The sequence below is a fragment of the Rattus norvegicus genome, chromosome 13, assembly GCF_021556685.1.
Source record: "Rattus norvegicus strain SHRSP/BbbUtx chromosome 13, alternate assembly SHRSP_T2T, whole genome shotgun sequence".
Taxonomy (NCBI): Eukaryota; Metazoa; Chordata; class Mammalia; order Rodentia; family Muridae; genus Rattus; species Rattus norvegicus.
This window is the reverse complement of record NC_141546.1, coordinates 76205306-76223669: the sequence shown is the minus strand read 5'-3', so window position 1 is coordinate 76223669 and position 18364 is coordinate 76205306. Positions and strand designations below refer to the sequence as shown.

The 18364-nt window shown below is 41.4% G+C and overlaps 1 protein-coding gene and 1 pseudogene across 3 annotated transcripts in view; one reads left to right on the top strand and one right to left on the bottom strand.

The window, feature by feature from the left end:
• The window catches only part of LOC103692000 (uncharacterized), a 443265-nt gene extending 427951 nt beyond the window's left edge, over window positions 1–15314 (top strand). For both annotated transcript variants that reach the window (XR_015636080.1, XR_015636077.1), the window contains one exon: window positions 13091–15314. The gene's annotated coding sequence lies outside the window, so the exon portion shown is untranslated. The remainder of the gene's footprint in view (window positions 1–13090) is intronic.
• On the bottom strand, window positions 2929–4525 carry Actg1-ps4 (actin, gamma 1, pseudogene 4; annotated as a pseudogene). The gene has a single exon (XR_015636065.1). The product of XR_015636065.1 is annotated as an actin, gamma 1, pseudogene 4 (transcript).
• Window positions 15315–18364: the final 3050 nt, after the last annotated feature.

Here is an 18364-nt window from a genome sequence, read left to right as displayed (position 1 = left end):
AGACCACCTATGTAGTGACAATTTTAGCATTTTGGTTTCTTTTACACACACACACACACACACACACACACACACACACAGAGGAATATTATGGGAATGTGTTTTTGTTTTAATCTCAGGTGGGAGGTACTTTAGACTTTCCACAGCAGCTGACTATGATTTGCCTCCTGCTGTAGCAGGGGCATGATTTTGCCAGCAGCAGATAGTTTCTTTAAGTGTGACAGTTGGAATTCTGGGGACTTCTCAGAGGATATATAAATGCTAGGGCTCCGAGAGTTGGGGTGGGTTGTTGGTTGTTGGTTGTTGGTGGTCGCAGTTTGTTAAGTAGTCACGGGCAAAGAAGGAAGAAGAAAAAATTAGATATCCTTATGGCAAAGCTCAAATTTATCCCAAGGAACTAAATGCCCCTAAGGAGCAGGAAGTAGTCTAACAATAACATTGCCCCATTTTCAAGTATTCATTTTTTCTCTCCTGTTTAGAGTTACAGGGTTGGAAGGATGAAGGTGGGGTAGAGAAGGGTAGAATAAAACACTCACACAGCTGCACAGGAAATGTTGCTGTCCAGTGGGCGAGGGCTTGTAGGTAGGCCTAACAACCAAAATAATTCCCTCATAAACATGCTCATAGACTAATCTTATCTAGGCAATCCCTCAGTTGAGACTCCTCTCTCAGGTGATCCTAGGTTCTATCCAGTTGACAGTCAAATAAGACAATTGGAAACTATGAAAATCCAACTACAGTATAAGTATTGACCTTTTTATCAAAGTTTCTTGTTGTCTACTTTTTCATTTTTTTTAAGATGTACTTACTTATTTTATGTATGTGAGTACACTGTCGCTGTCTTCAGACACCAGAAGAAAGCATTGAATCCCATTACAAATGGTTGTGAGCCACCATGTGGTTGCTGGGAATTGAACTCAGGACCTCTGGAAGAACAGTCAGTGTTCTTAACCACTGAGCCATCTCTCCAGCTTGTAAGTGTTGACTTTTAAACTAGAGCTGCCGCCCTTACTCTTGTTTGATGGCTGGGTCAGAAACTCGATAAGTTTACTTTTACTATCGCCCACTGTTTAAAATATATGAGTATTTGCTCTATGATTGGAAATTTTACATCATTTCTTTTCTCCTGGAAAGCATATTTCCATTCAATTTCCCCTAAGTTTTTTTTCTAATGTTTTTTATATCTAAAACACTTTTGGTTTTTACCCACTCATGTTCTTTCCATGCTGACTACAATATTGTTTCTATTTTATTTCCTGTAAGTATAGGACTTTAGAGAGATCTTAAATCTGTTCTGGATTATAAGACTGGAGAAATGGCTCTGCAGTGAGGAGCATTTACTATTCTCTCAGATGGCCTAGGTTTGATTTCTAAAACCCAAACCAGGTCATTTACAACTGCTGCTGGCATGTAACTCTTGCTCTGGGTGGTCTGAACCCTCTCCTGGTCTCCCTGGCTCCTACACTCACACGCACATACTCATACAAAGAAACACATTCATACACTTACTTGAAAATAAATCTTTTAAAATAAGTTTGTTCTGGATTGAATTATAATTTTTAGTAGTATGCAACTCATTGGGTCACATATAAACATTTTATTGTAATTATACAGCTTCAAGATTGTGACGGATTTGGATTGCAATCCATGGAATAATACATGGAAATATGTTTGTATTGTGATTGCACAATAGTATGGATAGTGTGGTGATTGATTTGAATTGTCTACTTGATTGAATTAAGAGACACCTAAGTCAATGGTCTTGTTGGGCACCAAAGGAAGAAGCCCTTTGGTCCTGCCAAGATTGGACCCCCAGTGTAGGGGAATGTTGGGGGGATGGGAAAGGGGAGTGGATGGGGAGGGGAACACCCTTATAGAAGAAGGGGAGGGGATGGGAGCTTATGGACAGGAAACCAGGAAAGGAAATAACATTCGAAATGTAAATAAAAAATATATCCAATAAAATTTTAAAAAGAGAGGGAGAGACACCTAAGCCATTAGTGAGGCATACTTTTTGTGGGTCTGAGAGGGTGTTTCCAGAGAAGTTTAACTGAGGAGGAAAGAGCCATGTTAAATATGAAAGGCAAAATACCAGGGGTCAGGGACCTAATAAAAATAAAAAGGAGAAAGCATGATGAACATCAGTATTCATTTCCCTGTGCTTCCTGTCTGTGGATACAATGTAGCCTGATGAACAACAGCATTCATTTCCCTGTGCTTCCTGTCTGTGGATACAATGTAGCCTGATGAACAACAGCATTCATTTCCCTGTGCTTCCTGTCTGTGGGAACAATGTAGCCTGATGAACAACAGCATTCATTTCCCTGTGCTTCCTGTCTGTGGATACAATGTAGCCTGATGAACAACAGTATTCATTTCCCTGTGCTTCCTGTCTGTGGGAACAATGTAGCCTGATGAACAACAGCATTCATTTCCCTGTGCTTCCTGTCTGTGGATACAATGTATCCACCTGCTTCACATTCCTGCCAACATGTATTCTACCAGGATACATGGACTGTATCCCTTTACACGGTGAGCATAATAAATGCTTACCTGTAGCTCCTTCTGTCAGGTATTTTGGTCACAGCAGTGAGAAAGGTAACTAACACAGGTAGATAGAATTTTTTTTTTTACTGCAGCACTTTTATTTCTCTTTACACAATGACGTGTTGCTGGGGCCTAATGTTCTCACTGAACAGTAGAAAACCAAAATTTGTCATTTCTTAAAGAATTGAGTACAAAAACCTTACATAAATTAGAAGGATGAATACATTTACAGGTGTCGATGCAAACGTTCCCAACTCAAGGCAAGTAACAACCCATGGCGGTCAGGAGGGAAAAAACCAGAATAGAAACTGGGTCCTAAGGCTCAGACTTTCCCACCCTGTTAGACTGGCAAGAAAAGAAGTGGTAACTGGTTCAGGAACCCTTGCCAGCCTCGGGAAATCCTGGAAGTCTGCTGTTGGTTAATACCCTGCACAGATCACTACATGGTGCTCACAGAGATCCACTAGGCTGGGGACTGACTTTTCCACAGATCTCCCCAGCCACCAAGTGACCGAGCCACATGAACTAAGGACTAAATCAAGATATGCACAGGGTATTAAACATATACCAAGGGAACAGTTTACTTGAATACAAGGTCAAAAATCGGCAACAAGTTCTACGATCCAGTGCTGATATCAGATACAAGCTTCAAGGATACATTTCTTTTCAAAGGCTTATTCCAGTTTCATGAGGCTAGCATGAGGTGTGTACATTTGCCAGGGCAAATCGATACTTCAGAATCAGCTCATGCAGCAGATGCCTGGCACCTGCTCAGTCCATCTAGAAGCATTTGCGGTGGATGATGGAGGGGCCTGACTCATCATACTCCTGCTTGCTGATCCACATCTGCTGGAAGGTGGACAGTGAGGCCAGGATGGAGCCGCCAATCCAGACTGAGTACTTGCGTTCAGGAGGAGCAATGATCTTAATCTTCATTGTGCTGGGAGCCAGGGCTGTGATCTCCTTCTGCATCCTGTCAGCAATGCCTGGATACATGGTGGTTCCACCAGACAGCACTGTGTTGCCATACAAGTCTTTGCAGATTTCCACATCACACTTCATGATGGAGTTGAAGGTGGTCTCGTGGATGCCACAGGACTCCATGCCCAGGAAGGAAGGCTGGAAGAGAGCCTCTGGACACCGGAAGCGCTCATTGCCAATGGTGATCACCTGCCCATCAGGCAGCTCATAACTCTTCTCCAAGGAGGAAGATGATGCAGCAGTAGCCATTTCTTGCTCAAAATCCAGGGCAACATAGCACAGCTTCTCCTTTATGTCACGAACAATTTCCCTCTCAGCAGTGGTGGTAAAGCTGTAGCCCCTTTCAGTAAGGATCTTCATGAGGTAGTCTGTCAGGTCCCGGCCAACCAGGTCCAGACGCAAGATGGCGTGGGGAAGGGCATAGCCCTCATAGATGGGCACTGTGTGTGTGACCCCGTCACCAGAGTCCATGACAATGCCAGTGGTACGCCCAGATGCATACAAGGAGAGCACCGCCTGAATGGCCACGTACATGGCTGGGGTATTGAAGGTTTCAAACATTATCTGCGTCATCTTCTCTCTGTTAGCTTTGGGGTTCAGGGGGGCCTCGGTCAGAAGCACCGGGTGCTCCTCAGGGGCCACACGCAGCTCGTTGTAGAAGGTGTGGTGCCAGATCGTCTCCATGTCATCCCAGTTGGTGACAATGCCATGCTCGATAGGGTACTTCGGGGTCAGGATACCCCTCTTGCTCTGGGCCTCATCACCCACGTACGAGTCTTTCTGGCCCATGCCCACCATGACGCCCTGGTGTCGGGGGTGCCGACAATGGAAGGAAACACGGCCCTGGGGGCGTCGTCCCCAGCAAAGCCAGCTTTGCACATGCCGGAGTCATTGTCAATGACGAGGGCGGCGATTTCTTCTTCCATTGCGATCGGCAGAGGACGGGACGACAGAGCAGCGGAAAGAAGCGCAGTGTAAGCCAGCGGCGAAGTGTGAGCGATAGAAATTTTTAAAATGTATTTCATTTGTTCTTTAGTGAATAAAACTTTAAGGTAAAATGAAACAATAAATAGGAATTTTATTCCTATTTTAAGTTTCATACATTAAGCTGAATATCATCAGAAATTCTTTTTTAATAGCTATCACCTGAAAACTCAGTTTGATGCTCCCGAATTTTGTTGAAAGCACAAGCATGACAACTACCTAACCTGCTCAAAAGAATTATAGTTGTTTACTTTTTTTAACTTTCTAGGAAATAACCCCAAAAGACTCTCAATGGTGCTTAACAAATGCTCATTAGTTGCGTTGTTACTCCTCTGGGAAGAGTCACTTTCTTTAGTATGAGACCAAGGGCTACTATTGTCCTTCAAGATGTTCCAAAAGAACCTTTATACTCCAACATGGGACATCACTGAATATCATCTGATCCAAGGGTTGTAGCCCTGGGAAAACGGCTCCTATAACAGAGAGTAATCCACAGAGAGCTCAAACCTTAGGGCTCCCACTGAGCTACACAGCTTTGTTTTAAAGGCCTTGAAGAGAAAATGTAAGACACACAAGTCACATATTTAAATGGAAACAAGACAACCAACCTAAATAGACACTTTCCAAAAGAAGACATAGAACTGGACACCAAGGATATAAGATGCCTTCTACATAACTGATGATAATAATAAATCAAACACAACCAGCTGTCATGACACTTCAGTAGGAATGACTATCAAAATTACAAAGAACCACAAGTGCTGGTTAGATAGTTAGAAAGGGGAATACTTACTTACTATAGGTGGGAATGTGAATTGGTCATTGAATAAAAGAATATGATAGCATCCTCAAAAATTTAAAAATAAAGAGTTTCTATGGTGCGGCAGTCCTACTACCAGGTCCATATCCAGAGAAAATTAAAGGTGTGTGTTGAAGAAGCACTTGTACTACAATGTTTATCACAGTGCTATTCATAAGAATGATAAATGTGAAGAACCTAAGGGTTCAACTGATGACTAGGTAAAAAATAATGTGGTGCATAATACTATGAACATTGTTAATGCAAAATTCAAAAAAAGAAGTGTTCCACTTGGAGAAAGGATTAGAAAAAAGTGATCAACAGGTGCTAAGATTGGGGGAGATGGGGAGTTGGTAAAGTGGCTCAGTGGTTAAGAGCACTAACTGCCCTTCCAGAGGTCCTGAGTTCAAATCCCAGCAACCACATGGTGACTCACAGCCATCTGTAATGAGATCTGATGCCCTCTTCTGGTGTGTCTGAAGACAGCTACAGTGTACTTACATATAATAAATAAATAAATAAATATTTAAAAAAAAGATTGGGGAAAATGCATCCCAGCATTTATTGAACAGTGTGACAAGCATAATAAGTATAATATACTATGTGTTTCAAAACAAGAGCCAGAAAGGAGGGTTTGAAATATCTATACACTAAAAAATGGTAAATATTTGAAATTGTAAATATTTGATCCTTAGCCTGATTTGAGAACCACACAATATATACCAGTATGAAAACTTCACAAGAAGCATGTAGAATTATTATGTATTAGTAACTATTCTAAAGGATACCTAAAATAAGCACAAACAAGTAATCACACTTAAATATTTCACTTAATCTTAATATTTTCGTATTTTCTCTTCCAAATGTTCATGTCTTAGGTTAGGCAGGAGAGCCTGTTCCTAGAGAATGCCTTCTCTGGAACTGAATGACCACAGCAGGCTGTCACTGTGAAACCCAAAAGTCAAATCAAGCATGCTTCTGACAATACTTTTTTCCACTTAACAAAAAAAGACATGTCAATACCCAGGCCTATAATAACCAGCTCACGTCTGAGTTCCTCGTCTCAGAAAGAGTAAGGATGGGACTCAGACCACAGCCACCAATTTTATTTCCAAATGCACAAGGTCAAGGTGCCTCCAGGATTTGCTCCAAAGTGAGTTTGTGGTCACGTGACTTTCCAGAGGCTCATGTATTTGGCTGATTTGATTGACACTTGTCAGATTCTGCTCAAGTATCATTCCTGCAGGAAGTCTTCCTTCCAAGCAGCCAACTACAGCAAGTAACTTCATGTTCTCTTTGAATTCCTCCCTGCATAGCAATGCTTATATGCTACTCATAAGATTTATTTGTGGGCCTCTCTCCCCTTCTATACTTCAGTCTCCTTCAAAGACACGTTGGTTTATGTGTGCCTAGAATCCATAACAGTATCAAATATTTGGGGAGCACTGAAAAACAATATGTATTTAAAACTTTTAGAATAGGAATGATTTCCAAAATCATTGTTGAAAAATAAGGAAAATCTACATGTGAGAGTAAGAATGAAGAAGGTGGTCCAGCAAGATAGCTCAGCTAATGAAGGCTGCCACCAAGCCTGGCAACCAGAGTTAATCCCCAACCCCACATGGTGGAAGGAGAATACTGACTCCCACAAGTTGTTCTCTGACCTCCACATGTGCCTATCTCTCTCTCTCTCTCTCTCTCTCTCTCTCTCTCTCTCTCTCTCTCTCAGGAATGGAGGAATAAAAATTTGAAAAGACATGGTACATAGTAATCATCTCAGCATGGAGGATGGTGATAGTTTAGGAAAATAGTCAATTATTGAGCAGCATAATACTTAAGTCATTATAAATTTAAATTGATTGTAATTGACGTGATTGAACATTTTTCCCAAGTACATTGAGCTATGCAGAGACAGAGAATACTGTATATAATAAGGCTTTTATTAAAACAACAAATGGGAAAATTACAAGGCAGTTGAAAATATACAAAAGATACTAACAACAAAAGTTGTTACATAGGGGTGACAGTAGATTTATTTCCCCAAATAAAAAACAATATGAAAATATACTATAAAACTAGAATATACTGAAAGAAAAAAGAATGGCATAAATACCAGTTTATTGGGTAACAACAGGATTGGAATTGAATATTTAGAAATAAATCTCTGTATGTATGTATTATATAATAAAAGTGGCATCTTTAAGCATTAGAAAGGGCTACTTAAGAAATATTGTTGGGACGATGTGTTTTAGTTAAAGTTGTTTTGCTGTGAAGAGACACCATGACCGCAGCAACTCTTACAAAGAGAAACATTTAATTGAGGCCAGCTAATACTTTCAATGGTTTAGTTCATTATCATCGTGCCAGGAAGCATAGCAGTGTACAAGCAGACATGGTGCTAGAGGAGCTGAGAGCTCTACATCTTGATTCACAGGAGGTACAAGGAGACTGCATGCCACACTGTGAATATAGGAGATGCCAAAGCCCACCCCCACAGTGACACACTTCCTCCAACAAGGCCACGCCTACTCCAACAAGGCACATCGCCTAATAGTGCTACTCACTCTAGGCCAAACATTCGAACAAATGAGTCTATGGGAGCCATTCACATTCAAACAACCACAGATGTCTAGCCAATTGCAAAAAGTAAGGAAAGTTAGAACCTCATTTCACACCAGACCCTAAAATAAATTTCAGAAGAACTAATTTTTAAAATATTAATTAAACAGTAAGATTCCTGCAAGAGAATATTTATGAACAGATATATAATGTTAGAATGGTAGATTTCTGGGAATTCTAGACAGAGTCAAAAGGATAGATGTAAATGCACACATACCTAGACATGAAGATAGATTGACTGGAAAAATTAGCTCATGTGATTATAGAGCCTAAGTCCCCCATGATAGAGCTTCTGCAGGCTAGAAATCCTGAGGTACCCATAGAATGGCTTAGTTTAACTCTGAAAGCCTCTAAACTGGGAAGCTGAATCCAAAGTCTTCATCCAAAACTAAAATTACGAGAACAAGGGTTCCACCTAAGATATAAATTCTAGGGTCTGGAGTTCTAATTCCTACGGGTACAAGAGTCTCAGTAAACTTGGAAGATAGCCAGATAGAAACCTCAGCCCAAGGAAATACTGATGTTAACCCATTGTGCTTCCAAGGAGAGAGCCCAGATACTCCTTTCCTAGAGTTCTGACCTATAGAAACACACACTTAATGTTACTTTGAGCCACTAGATTTACCATAATGTTATATCAGCAATAGGAATTTGATACAGTAAGAATTGACAAATCCAGGCAGAGGACCCTAGCTTCTTTCAACCTTACTTAGAGACGCTTCTGTTTGCAGTGGGAAGTACCCAATACAGAAACACACGGCAGGTCAAATGCTGAGGAAAAAAAAGAGATTGTGAGTGTTCACCCCTAAATGAAACATTATTATCAATCTCCCTATGCTCCCGCTAGGACCTCCAATAAGGTCCAGGTAAAATCACAGAGGAGGAGACAGAAGGAATGAATGAGAGGCAAGAGGGGAAGGACACTGTGAAATTCTGTCTTCTGTACAAGGCATGGTTCTTGCGCTCATAAATTCACATCATCTGGGATCACCTTCAGAAGACCCTCACAAAACCAAGCCTGCAAAAATTCTGGGATGAAAAGGGAGATGCTCTCCAGACCCTATCCCTTACTGAGGAGTTTTGGTCATTGAGAGCTACTGAGAGAAAAAGAGTCACTCTCTTCTGAGAAGGTGGCCACTGATAAGTTTACTCTTTTTTTTTTTTGTCAACATTTCCTTTTTTTATTTTTGTCCTTTTTTTTTATTATTAACTTGAGTATTTCTTATATACATTTCAAGTGTTATTCCCTTTCCCAGTTTCCGGGCAAACATCCCCCCTCCCCCTCCCCTTCTTTATGGGTGTTCCCCTCCCCATCCTCCCCCCCTTGCCGCCCTCCCCCCAACAGTCTAGTTCACTGGGGGTTCAGTCTTAGCAGGACCAAGGGCTTCCCCTTCCACTGGTGATCTTACTAGAATATTCATTGCTACCTATGAGGTCAGAGTCCAGGGTCAGTCCATGTATAGTCTTTAGGTAGTGACTTAGCCCCTGGAAGCTCTGGTTGCTTGGCATTGTTGTACATATGGGGTCTTGAGCCCCTTCAAGCTCTTCCAGTTCTTTCTCTGATTCCTTCAACGGGGGTCCTATTCTCAATTCAGTGGTTTGCTGCTGGCATATGCCTCTGTGTTTGCTGTATTCTGGCTGTGTCTCTCGGGAGAGATCTACATCCGGCTCCTGTCGGCCTGCACTTCTTTGCTTCATCCATCTTATCTAATTGGATGGCTGTATATTCATGGGCCACATGTGGGGCAGGCTCTGAATGGGTGTTCCTTCTGTGTCTGTTTTAATCTTTGCCTCTCTATTCCCTGCCAAGGGTATTCTTGTTCCCCTTTTAAAGAAGGAGTGAAGCATTCACATTTTGATCATCCGTCTTGAGTTTCATTTGTTCTAGGCATCTAGGGTAATTCAAGCATTTGGGCTAATAGCCACTTATCAATGAGTGCATACCATGTGTGTTTTTCTGTGATTGGGTTACCTCACTCAGGATGATATTTTCTCTTGTAGATAACCGAAACTCACTCACACCAGCAAAAACAAAAGACATAAAGGTGTGGCCATGTTGAAGGAAATATGGGAAGAGTTGGAAGATAGATGTGTGTGGTTATTATGATTATATTCCTCAAAGAATAAAAATTTGAAATAATTCACCCTCCTCACAATTGTATACAATATGCCTATTTTCTTCATTTTTTCCCACCAGCTTGACTTTTAAATTGAGTCCAATTGATAATCAAAAAGTAACATACTTTATATTTTATTTCTAAGTAAAATAAAATTTGGGCTGGAGAGATGGTTGAAAGCACTGACTGCTCTTCCAGAGGTCCTGAGTTCAAATCCCAGCAACTACATAGTGGCTCACAACCATGTGTAATGAGATCTGATGCCCTCTTCTGGCGTGTCTGAAGACAGCATATATATATATATATATATATATATATATGTTATGTATACAACAAATTAATAAATCTTTAAAAAAATTTAAAATAAAAATGAAATTGAACATATTTCTGTATGTCCTGGGTTTTCTCTTTTATGAGCTGTCTTCTACATATTTTGAAATTTTTCTATTGAGTCATTGGTCCATGTTTTTTACTACATGTTTATTTATTTGTTTGGGGTTTGGGTGTGTGGGTGTGTGTTCAGATGGTGGTGGTGGTGGTGGTGGTGGTGGTGGTGGTGGTGGTGGTGGTAGTGGTAGTGGTGATGGTGAGAATATGTGTGTGTGTGTGTGTTCTTATGTATATGAGTGTTCACACATTCATGCGTATGTGCACCAAAGCATGCATGTTGAGGTCAGAGAACAACTTGTGAGAGCTGATTCTGTCCTCTTTCCTTTTACCACCAATATTTTCATATAATTTAATGTTCTACTGACTCCTCATCTCAAAGACTTAAACAATCTTTTTTTGTTTGCTTGTTTATCTATTTATTTATCAAGACAGGGTTTTTTCTTGTAGCCTTGGCTATCCTACAGAGTGAAACTCACTCTGTATACCAAGCTGGCCTTGAACTCAGAGATTTGCCTGCCTCTGCCTCCCAAATGCTGGGATTAAGCAATCTTTAAGAAACTGCATAGATGTTAGGTTACCCTACTACCCTTTCAGAATTTACTCAGAAAAGAAACAAACCTGCATGGGTTTAGACAGCTTTACTAATGGCAGGGCAACAGCACAAGCCCCATGGCCATGTATGTCGCCTTGTCCAGTGCAGAAAAAGAGAGTGATTCTGCATTGGTAAATCCACATCCCATCCCAGCTGAGCAATGGTGAGCCAAGGAAATCTTCAGTCTTTGAAGGAACTGTGACCTAGACCAGTAGGTTGTTTTCTAATGACAGGATCCTAAGTAGGAGGTGGCCGGAGATGAGACAATAAAGAAGGTAAGAAAGGTGGGATCAGGAGGTCCTGCATAATCTGATGACTCACAAAAGCGAGTTAATTAAGAAGTACAACACCTTATATACATTTTGAGGAGGGAAGATGGAACAGAGTCAACAGAAAACTGTCATACAGTGGAATGACAGCATCACAGCAGAAAGCTGTCATACAGTGGAATGACAGCATCACAGCAGAAAGCTGCCATACAGTGGAATGACAGCATCACAGCAGAAAGCTGCCATACAGTGGAATGACAGCATCACAGCAGAAAGCTGCCATACAGTGGAATGACAGCATCACAGCAGAAAGCTGCCATACAGTGGAATGACAGCATCACAGCAGAAAGCTGCCATACAGTGGAATGACAGCATCACAGCAGAAAGCTGCCATACAGTGGAATGACAGCATCACAGCAGAAAGCTGTCATACAGTGGAATGACAGCATCACAAAGCTAAATAAGCAATGTTCCAACAGGCTGGGTTGAAGAGGGTGAGGTTGTTTGTTTGTTTGTTTGTTTGTTTGTTTGTTTGTTTGTTTTCAGGAAGGAGCAAGTTACAGTCCTGTTTGCACATGAGAGCTATAGTTCCGATAAGACATAACATTGGAGGAAAGGTGTTCACCATTGTGGAGGAACCCTTTCTGCTGGAAAATATATCTATCCTGGGTATAAGTTGACAATGACTCATGGGTTCAATACTAGGAGTGTAAGGATGGTTCATCATCTCTCATCTATTAGGATCTCATTCTGCATAAGTTATAATAATAATGCCTAGCACTATAAAAACCCACTGAAGTATCCCAACAGTGTGCTTGGTACTAATAGCATTATACTAAGAAAAACAATGAAAGTGTTTTAACTGGCTGTCAAAAGAAGAAAACTTATTTTTTTATTTTTTATTAATTTTTATTTATATGAGTACACTGTTACTGTCTTCAGACACACCAGAAGAGGGCACCAGATCTCATCACAGATGGTTGTGAGCAACCATATGGTTTCTGGGAATTGAACTCAGGGTCTCTGGAAGAGCAGTCAATGCTCTTAACCACTGAACCATCTCTCCAGCCCCAGAAGAAAACTTTTAAAACTTGATCTTTAAACAATCATGATACACATTTTTCTAGCATAAAAAAAAGGCAATTTCAAGCTATCAATACCAAACCTATGAATGAAGACAAGGAAAACTAAGTTAAACCTATGCATTTCAGGGCTTTTCCTGGAGAGAAGTGAATAAAACTCTACTCACCCCCAATAAGGCATCCACCAGAGCCCACCCAAGTGTGCCATACTGAGTTTATTGGGGTTACTTACAGAAACATGGATGGAGGGTTACTTACAGGGTGACTCAAGGATGATCTATCACCACAAACTCTACTCAAGCATGAGTGATAATCATGAGACCTGCATCTTCAGAACCCTCCATCCTGGACATTGGGCCACGGTGCCACGGCACTAGCCACGATTCCCAGAAACTTAACCGGTTAGCATTCAATAGCTTCTGAGCACCTAGGAGGACCAGGGTTCCTTCTGAGGCAGACAGCAGCTATTATAAAAGCACAAACATAAATGGTTAGAAGTTAATAAATATACCTCCTGTTTAACAAGAAAAAGTCAGTTACTTCTCCTATGGGTCTATGACCTCTCCAGCTGTGGAGTAAATAGCTTCAGAACACTATACCAAAGAGACAAGTAAGAGAGAAGGCCAGTGGAATGCTTTGATTTTTATTGTTGTTGATAATGGTTTTGTGACTACTGATGCTTGCTTCTTTATTTTGTTTTTCTGTTTAAGGCAAGCCCAGCCTAGCCTTGAGCTCTCAACCCTCCTGCATCAGCTTCCTGGGCATTGGAATTATAGGCACGGGCCACCAAGGCTGGACTGACTTCTCAATACAATTCTTTTGAAAGAGTAAGACAAATCTACCCAACTTTTGTAACTGCCTTTTTAGTGAACAAAATATGCCCATAGGAAAACAAGCAGCAAGCTACAGGCCCTAGCCCTCTGGTATTGTCTATTTTTCCTTCCAGTTGCTTGGCAAACAAGAGGAACTTTACAGTGTTCACAGTTAATTCCAACTTCCCAGAATTGGGAACAACTCCTGAACAATCGTTCATCAACTTGTCCAAAGGAAAAACACGATCCCGGCCACAGACACCGCCGGACCCTGAAGGAAACAGACCGGATAAACAGTTCTCTGCACCCAAATCCCGTGGGAGGGAGAGCTAAACCTTCAGAGAGGCAGACAGGCCTGGGAAACCAGAAGAGACTGCTCCCTGCACACACATCTCGGACGCCAGAGGAAAAAGCCAAAGACCATCTGGAACCCTGGTGCACTGAAGCTCCCGGAAGGGGAGGCACAGGTCTTCCTGGTTGCTGCCGCTGCAGAGAGCCCCTGGGCAGCACCCCACGAGCGAACTTGAGCCTCGGGACCACAGGTAAGACCAAATTTTCTGCTGCAAGAAAGCTGCCTGGTGAGCTTGGGACACACGGAAGCAGAATTTCTCTAGAACCGGGCACGTTCTGTGTTTACCGGAAGTCCCACACCCGCGGATCCCGGCCCGCAGCAGCTCTCTGCTCCCAGACCCGGTGAGAGAGAGACCCAACCGCCTGGTCAGGTGGGCACTCCTGAGGCTGCAGAGCGGAAGAGACCACCAACACTGCTCACCCCTGCCCACATCCCTGGCCCAAGAGGAAACTGTATAAGGCCTCTGGGCTCCCGTGGGGGAGGGCCCAGGAGCGGCAGGACCCCTGCCACAGACACCGCCGGACCCTGAAGGAAACAGACCGGATAAACAGTTCTCTGCACCCAAATCCCGTGGGAGGGAGAGCTAAACCTTCAGAGAGGCAGACAGGCCTGGGAAACCAGAAGAGACTGCTCCCTGCACACACATCTCGGACGCCAGAGGAAAAAGCCAAAGACCATCTGGAACCCTGGTACACTGAAGCTCCCGGAAGGGGAGGCACAGGTCTTCCTGGTTGCTGCCGCTGCAGAGAGCCCCTGGGCAGCACCCCACGAGCGAACTTGAGCCTCGGGACCACAGGTAAGACCAAATTTTCTGCTGCAAGAAAGCTGCCTGGTGAACTCAAGACACAGGCCCACAGGAACAGCTGAAGACCTGTAGAGGAAAAACTACACGCCCGAAAGCAGAACACTCTGTCCCCATAACTGACTGAAAGAGAGGAAAACAGGTATACAGCACTCCTGACACACAGGCTTATAGGACAGTCTAGCCACTGTCAGAAATAGCAGAACAAAGTAACACTAGAGATAATCTGATGGCGAGAGGCAAGCGCAGGAACCCAAGCAACAGAAACCAAGACTACATGCCATCATCGGAGCCCAATTCTCCCACCAAAACAAACATGGAATATCCAAACACACCAGAAAAGCAAGATCTAGTTTCAAAATCATATTTGATCATGATGCTGGAGGACTTCAGGAAAGACCTGAACACACTTAGGGAAGCACAGGAAAACATTAATAAACAAGTAGAAGCCTACAGAGAGGAATCGCAAAAATCCCTGAAAGAATTCCAGGAAAACACAATCAAACAGTTGAAGGAATTAAAAATGGAAATAGAAGCAATCAAGAAAGAACACATGGAAACAACCCTGGATATAGAAAACCAAAAGAAGAGACAAGGAGCTGTAGATACAAGCTTCACCAACAGAATACAAGAGATGGAAGAGAGAATCTCAGGAGCAGAAGATTCCATAGAAATCATTGACTCAACTGTCAAAGATAATGTAAAGCGGAAAAAGCTACTGGTCCAAAACATACAGGAAATCCAGGACTCAATGAGAAGATCAAACCTAAGGATAATAGGTATAGAAGAGAGTGAAGACTCCCAGCTCAAAGGACCAGTAAATATCTTCAACAAAATCATAGAAGAAAACTTCCCTAACCTAAAAAAAGAGATACCCATAGACATACAGGAAGCCTACAGAACTCCAAATAGATTGGACCAGAAAAGAAACACCTCCCGTCACATAATTGTCAAAACACCAAACGCACAAAATAAAGAAAGAATATTAAAAGCAGTAAGGGAAAAAGGTCAAGTAACATATAAAGGGAGACCTATCAGAATCACACCAGACTTCTCGCCAGAAACTATGAAGGCCAGAAGATCCTGGACTGATGTTATACAGACCCTAAGAGAACACAAATGCCAGCCCAGATTACTGTATCCAGCAAAACTCTCAATTAACATTGATGGAGAAACCAAGATATTCCATGACAAAACCAAATTTACACAATATCTTTCTACAAATCCAGCACTACAAAGGATAATAAATGGTAAAGCCCAACATAAGGAGGCAAGCTATACCCTAGAAGAAGCAAGAAACTAATCGTCTTGGCAACAAAACAAAGAGAATGAAAGCACACAAACATAACCTCACATCAAATATGAATATAACGGGAAGCAATAATCACTATTCCTTAATATCTCTCAATATCAATGGCCTCAACTCCCCAATAAAAAGACATAGATTAACAAACTGGATACGCAACGAGGACCCTGCATTCTGCTGCCTACAGGAAACACACCTCAGAGACAAAGACAGACACTACCTCAGAGTGAAAGGCTGGAAAACAACTTTCCAAGCAAATGGTCAGAAGAAGCAAGCTGGAGTAGCCATTCTAATATCAAATAAAATCAATTTCCAACTAAAAGTCATCAAAAAAGATAAGGAAGGACACTTCATATTCATCAAAGGAAAAATCAACCAAGATGAACTCTCAATCCTAAATATCTATGCCCCAAATACAAGGGCACCTACATACGTAAAAGAAACCTTACTAAAGCTCAAAACACACATTGCACCTCACACAATAATAGTGGGAGATTTCAACACCCCACTCTCATCAATGGACAGATCATGGAAACAGAAATTAAACAGTGATGTAGACAGACTAAGAGAAGTCATGAGCCAAATGGACTTAACGGATATTTATAGAACATTCTATCCTAAAGCAAAAGGATATACCTTCTTCTCAGCTCCTCATGGTACTTTCTCCAAAATTGACCATATAATTGGTCAAAAAACGGGCCTCAACAGGTACAGAAAGATAGAAATAATCCCATGCGTGCTATCGGACCACCACGGCCTAAAACTGGTCTTCAATAACAATAAGGGAAGAATGCCCACATATACGTGGAAATTGAACAATGCTCTACTCAATGATAACCTGGTCAAGGAAGAAATAAAGAAAGAAATTAAAAACTTTTTAGAATTTAATGAAAATGAAGATACAACATACTCAAACTTATGGGACACAATGAAAGCTGTGCTAAGAGGAAAACTCATAGCGCTGAGTGCCTGCAGAAAGAAACAGGAAAGAGCATATGTCAGCAGCTTGACAGCACACCTAAAAGCTTTAGAACAAAAAGAAGCAAATACACCCAGGAGGAGTAGAAGGCAGGAAATAATCAAACTCAGAGCTGAAATCAACCAAGTAGAAACAAAAAGGACCATAGAAAGAATCAACAGAACCAAAAGTTGGTTCTTTGAGAAAATCAACAAGATAGATAAACCCTTAGCCAGACTAACGAGAGGACACAGAGAGTGTGTCCAAATTAACAAAATCAGAAATGAAAAGGGAGACATAACTACAGATTCGGAGGAAATTCAAAAAATCATCAGATCTTACTATAAAAACCTATATTCAACAAAATTTGAAAATCTTCAGGAAATGGACAATTTCCTAGACAGATACCAGGTATCGAAGTTAAATCAGGAACAGATAAACCAGTTAAACAACCCCATAACTCCTAAGGAAATAGAAGCAGTCATTAAAGGTCTCCCAACCAAAAAGAGCCCAGGTCCAGACGGGTTTAGTGCAGAATTCTATCAAACCTTCATAGAAGACCTCATACCAATATTATCCAAACTATTCCACAAAATTGAAACAGATGGAGCCCTACCGAATTCCTTCTACGAAGCCACAATTACTCTTATACCTAAACCACACAAAGACACAACAAAGAAAGAGAACTTCAGACCAATTTCCCTTATGAATATCGACGCAAAAATACTCAATAAAATTCTGGCAAACCGAATTCAAGAGCACATCAAAACAATCATCCACCATGATCAAGTAGGCTTCATCCCAGGCATGCAGGGATGGTTTAATATACGGAAAACCATCAACGTGATCCATTATATAAACAAACTGAAAGAACAGAACCACATGATCATTTCATTAGATGCTGAGAAAGCATTTGACAAAATTCAACACCCCTTCATGATAAAAGTCCTGGAAAGAATAGGAATTCAAGGCCCATACCTAAACATATTAAAAGCCGTATACAGCAAACCAGTTGCTAACATTAAACTAAATGGAGAGAAACTTGAAGCAATCCCACTAAAATCAGGGACTAGACAAGGCTGCCCACTCTCTCCCTACTTATTCAATATAGTTCTTGAAGTTCTAGCCAGAGCAATCAGACAACAAAAGGAGATCAAAGGATACAGATCGGAAAAGAAGAGGTCAAAATATCACTATTTGCAGATGACATGATAGTATATTTAAGTGATCCCAAAAGTTCCACCAGAGAACTACTAAAGCTGATAAACAACTTCAGCAAAGTGGCTGGGTATAAAATTAACTCAAATAAATCAGTTGCCTTCCTCTATACAAAAGAGAAACAAGCCGAGAAAGAAATTAGGGAAACGACACCCTTCATAATAGACCCAAATAATATAAAGTACCTCGGTGTGACTTTAACCAAGCAAGTAAAAGATCTGTACAATAAGAACTTCAAGACACTGAGGAAAGAAATTGAAGAAGACCTCAGAAGATGGAAAGATCTCCCATGCTCATGGATTGGCAGGATTAATATGGTAAAAATGGCCATTTTACCAAAAGCAATCTACAGATTCAATGCAATCCCCATCAAAATACCAATCCAATTCTTCAAAGAGTTAGACAGAACAATTTGCAAATTCATCTGGAATAACAAAAAACCCAGGATAGCTAAAGCTATCCTCAACAATAAAAGGACTTCAGGGGGAATCACTATCCCTGAACTCAAGCAGTATTACAGAGCAATAGTGATAAAA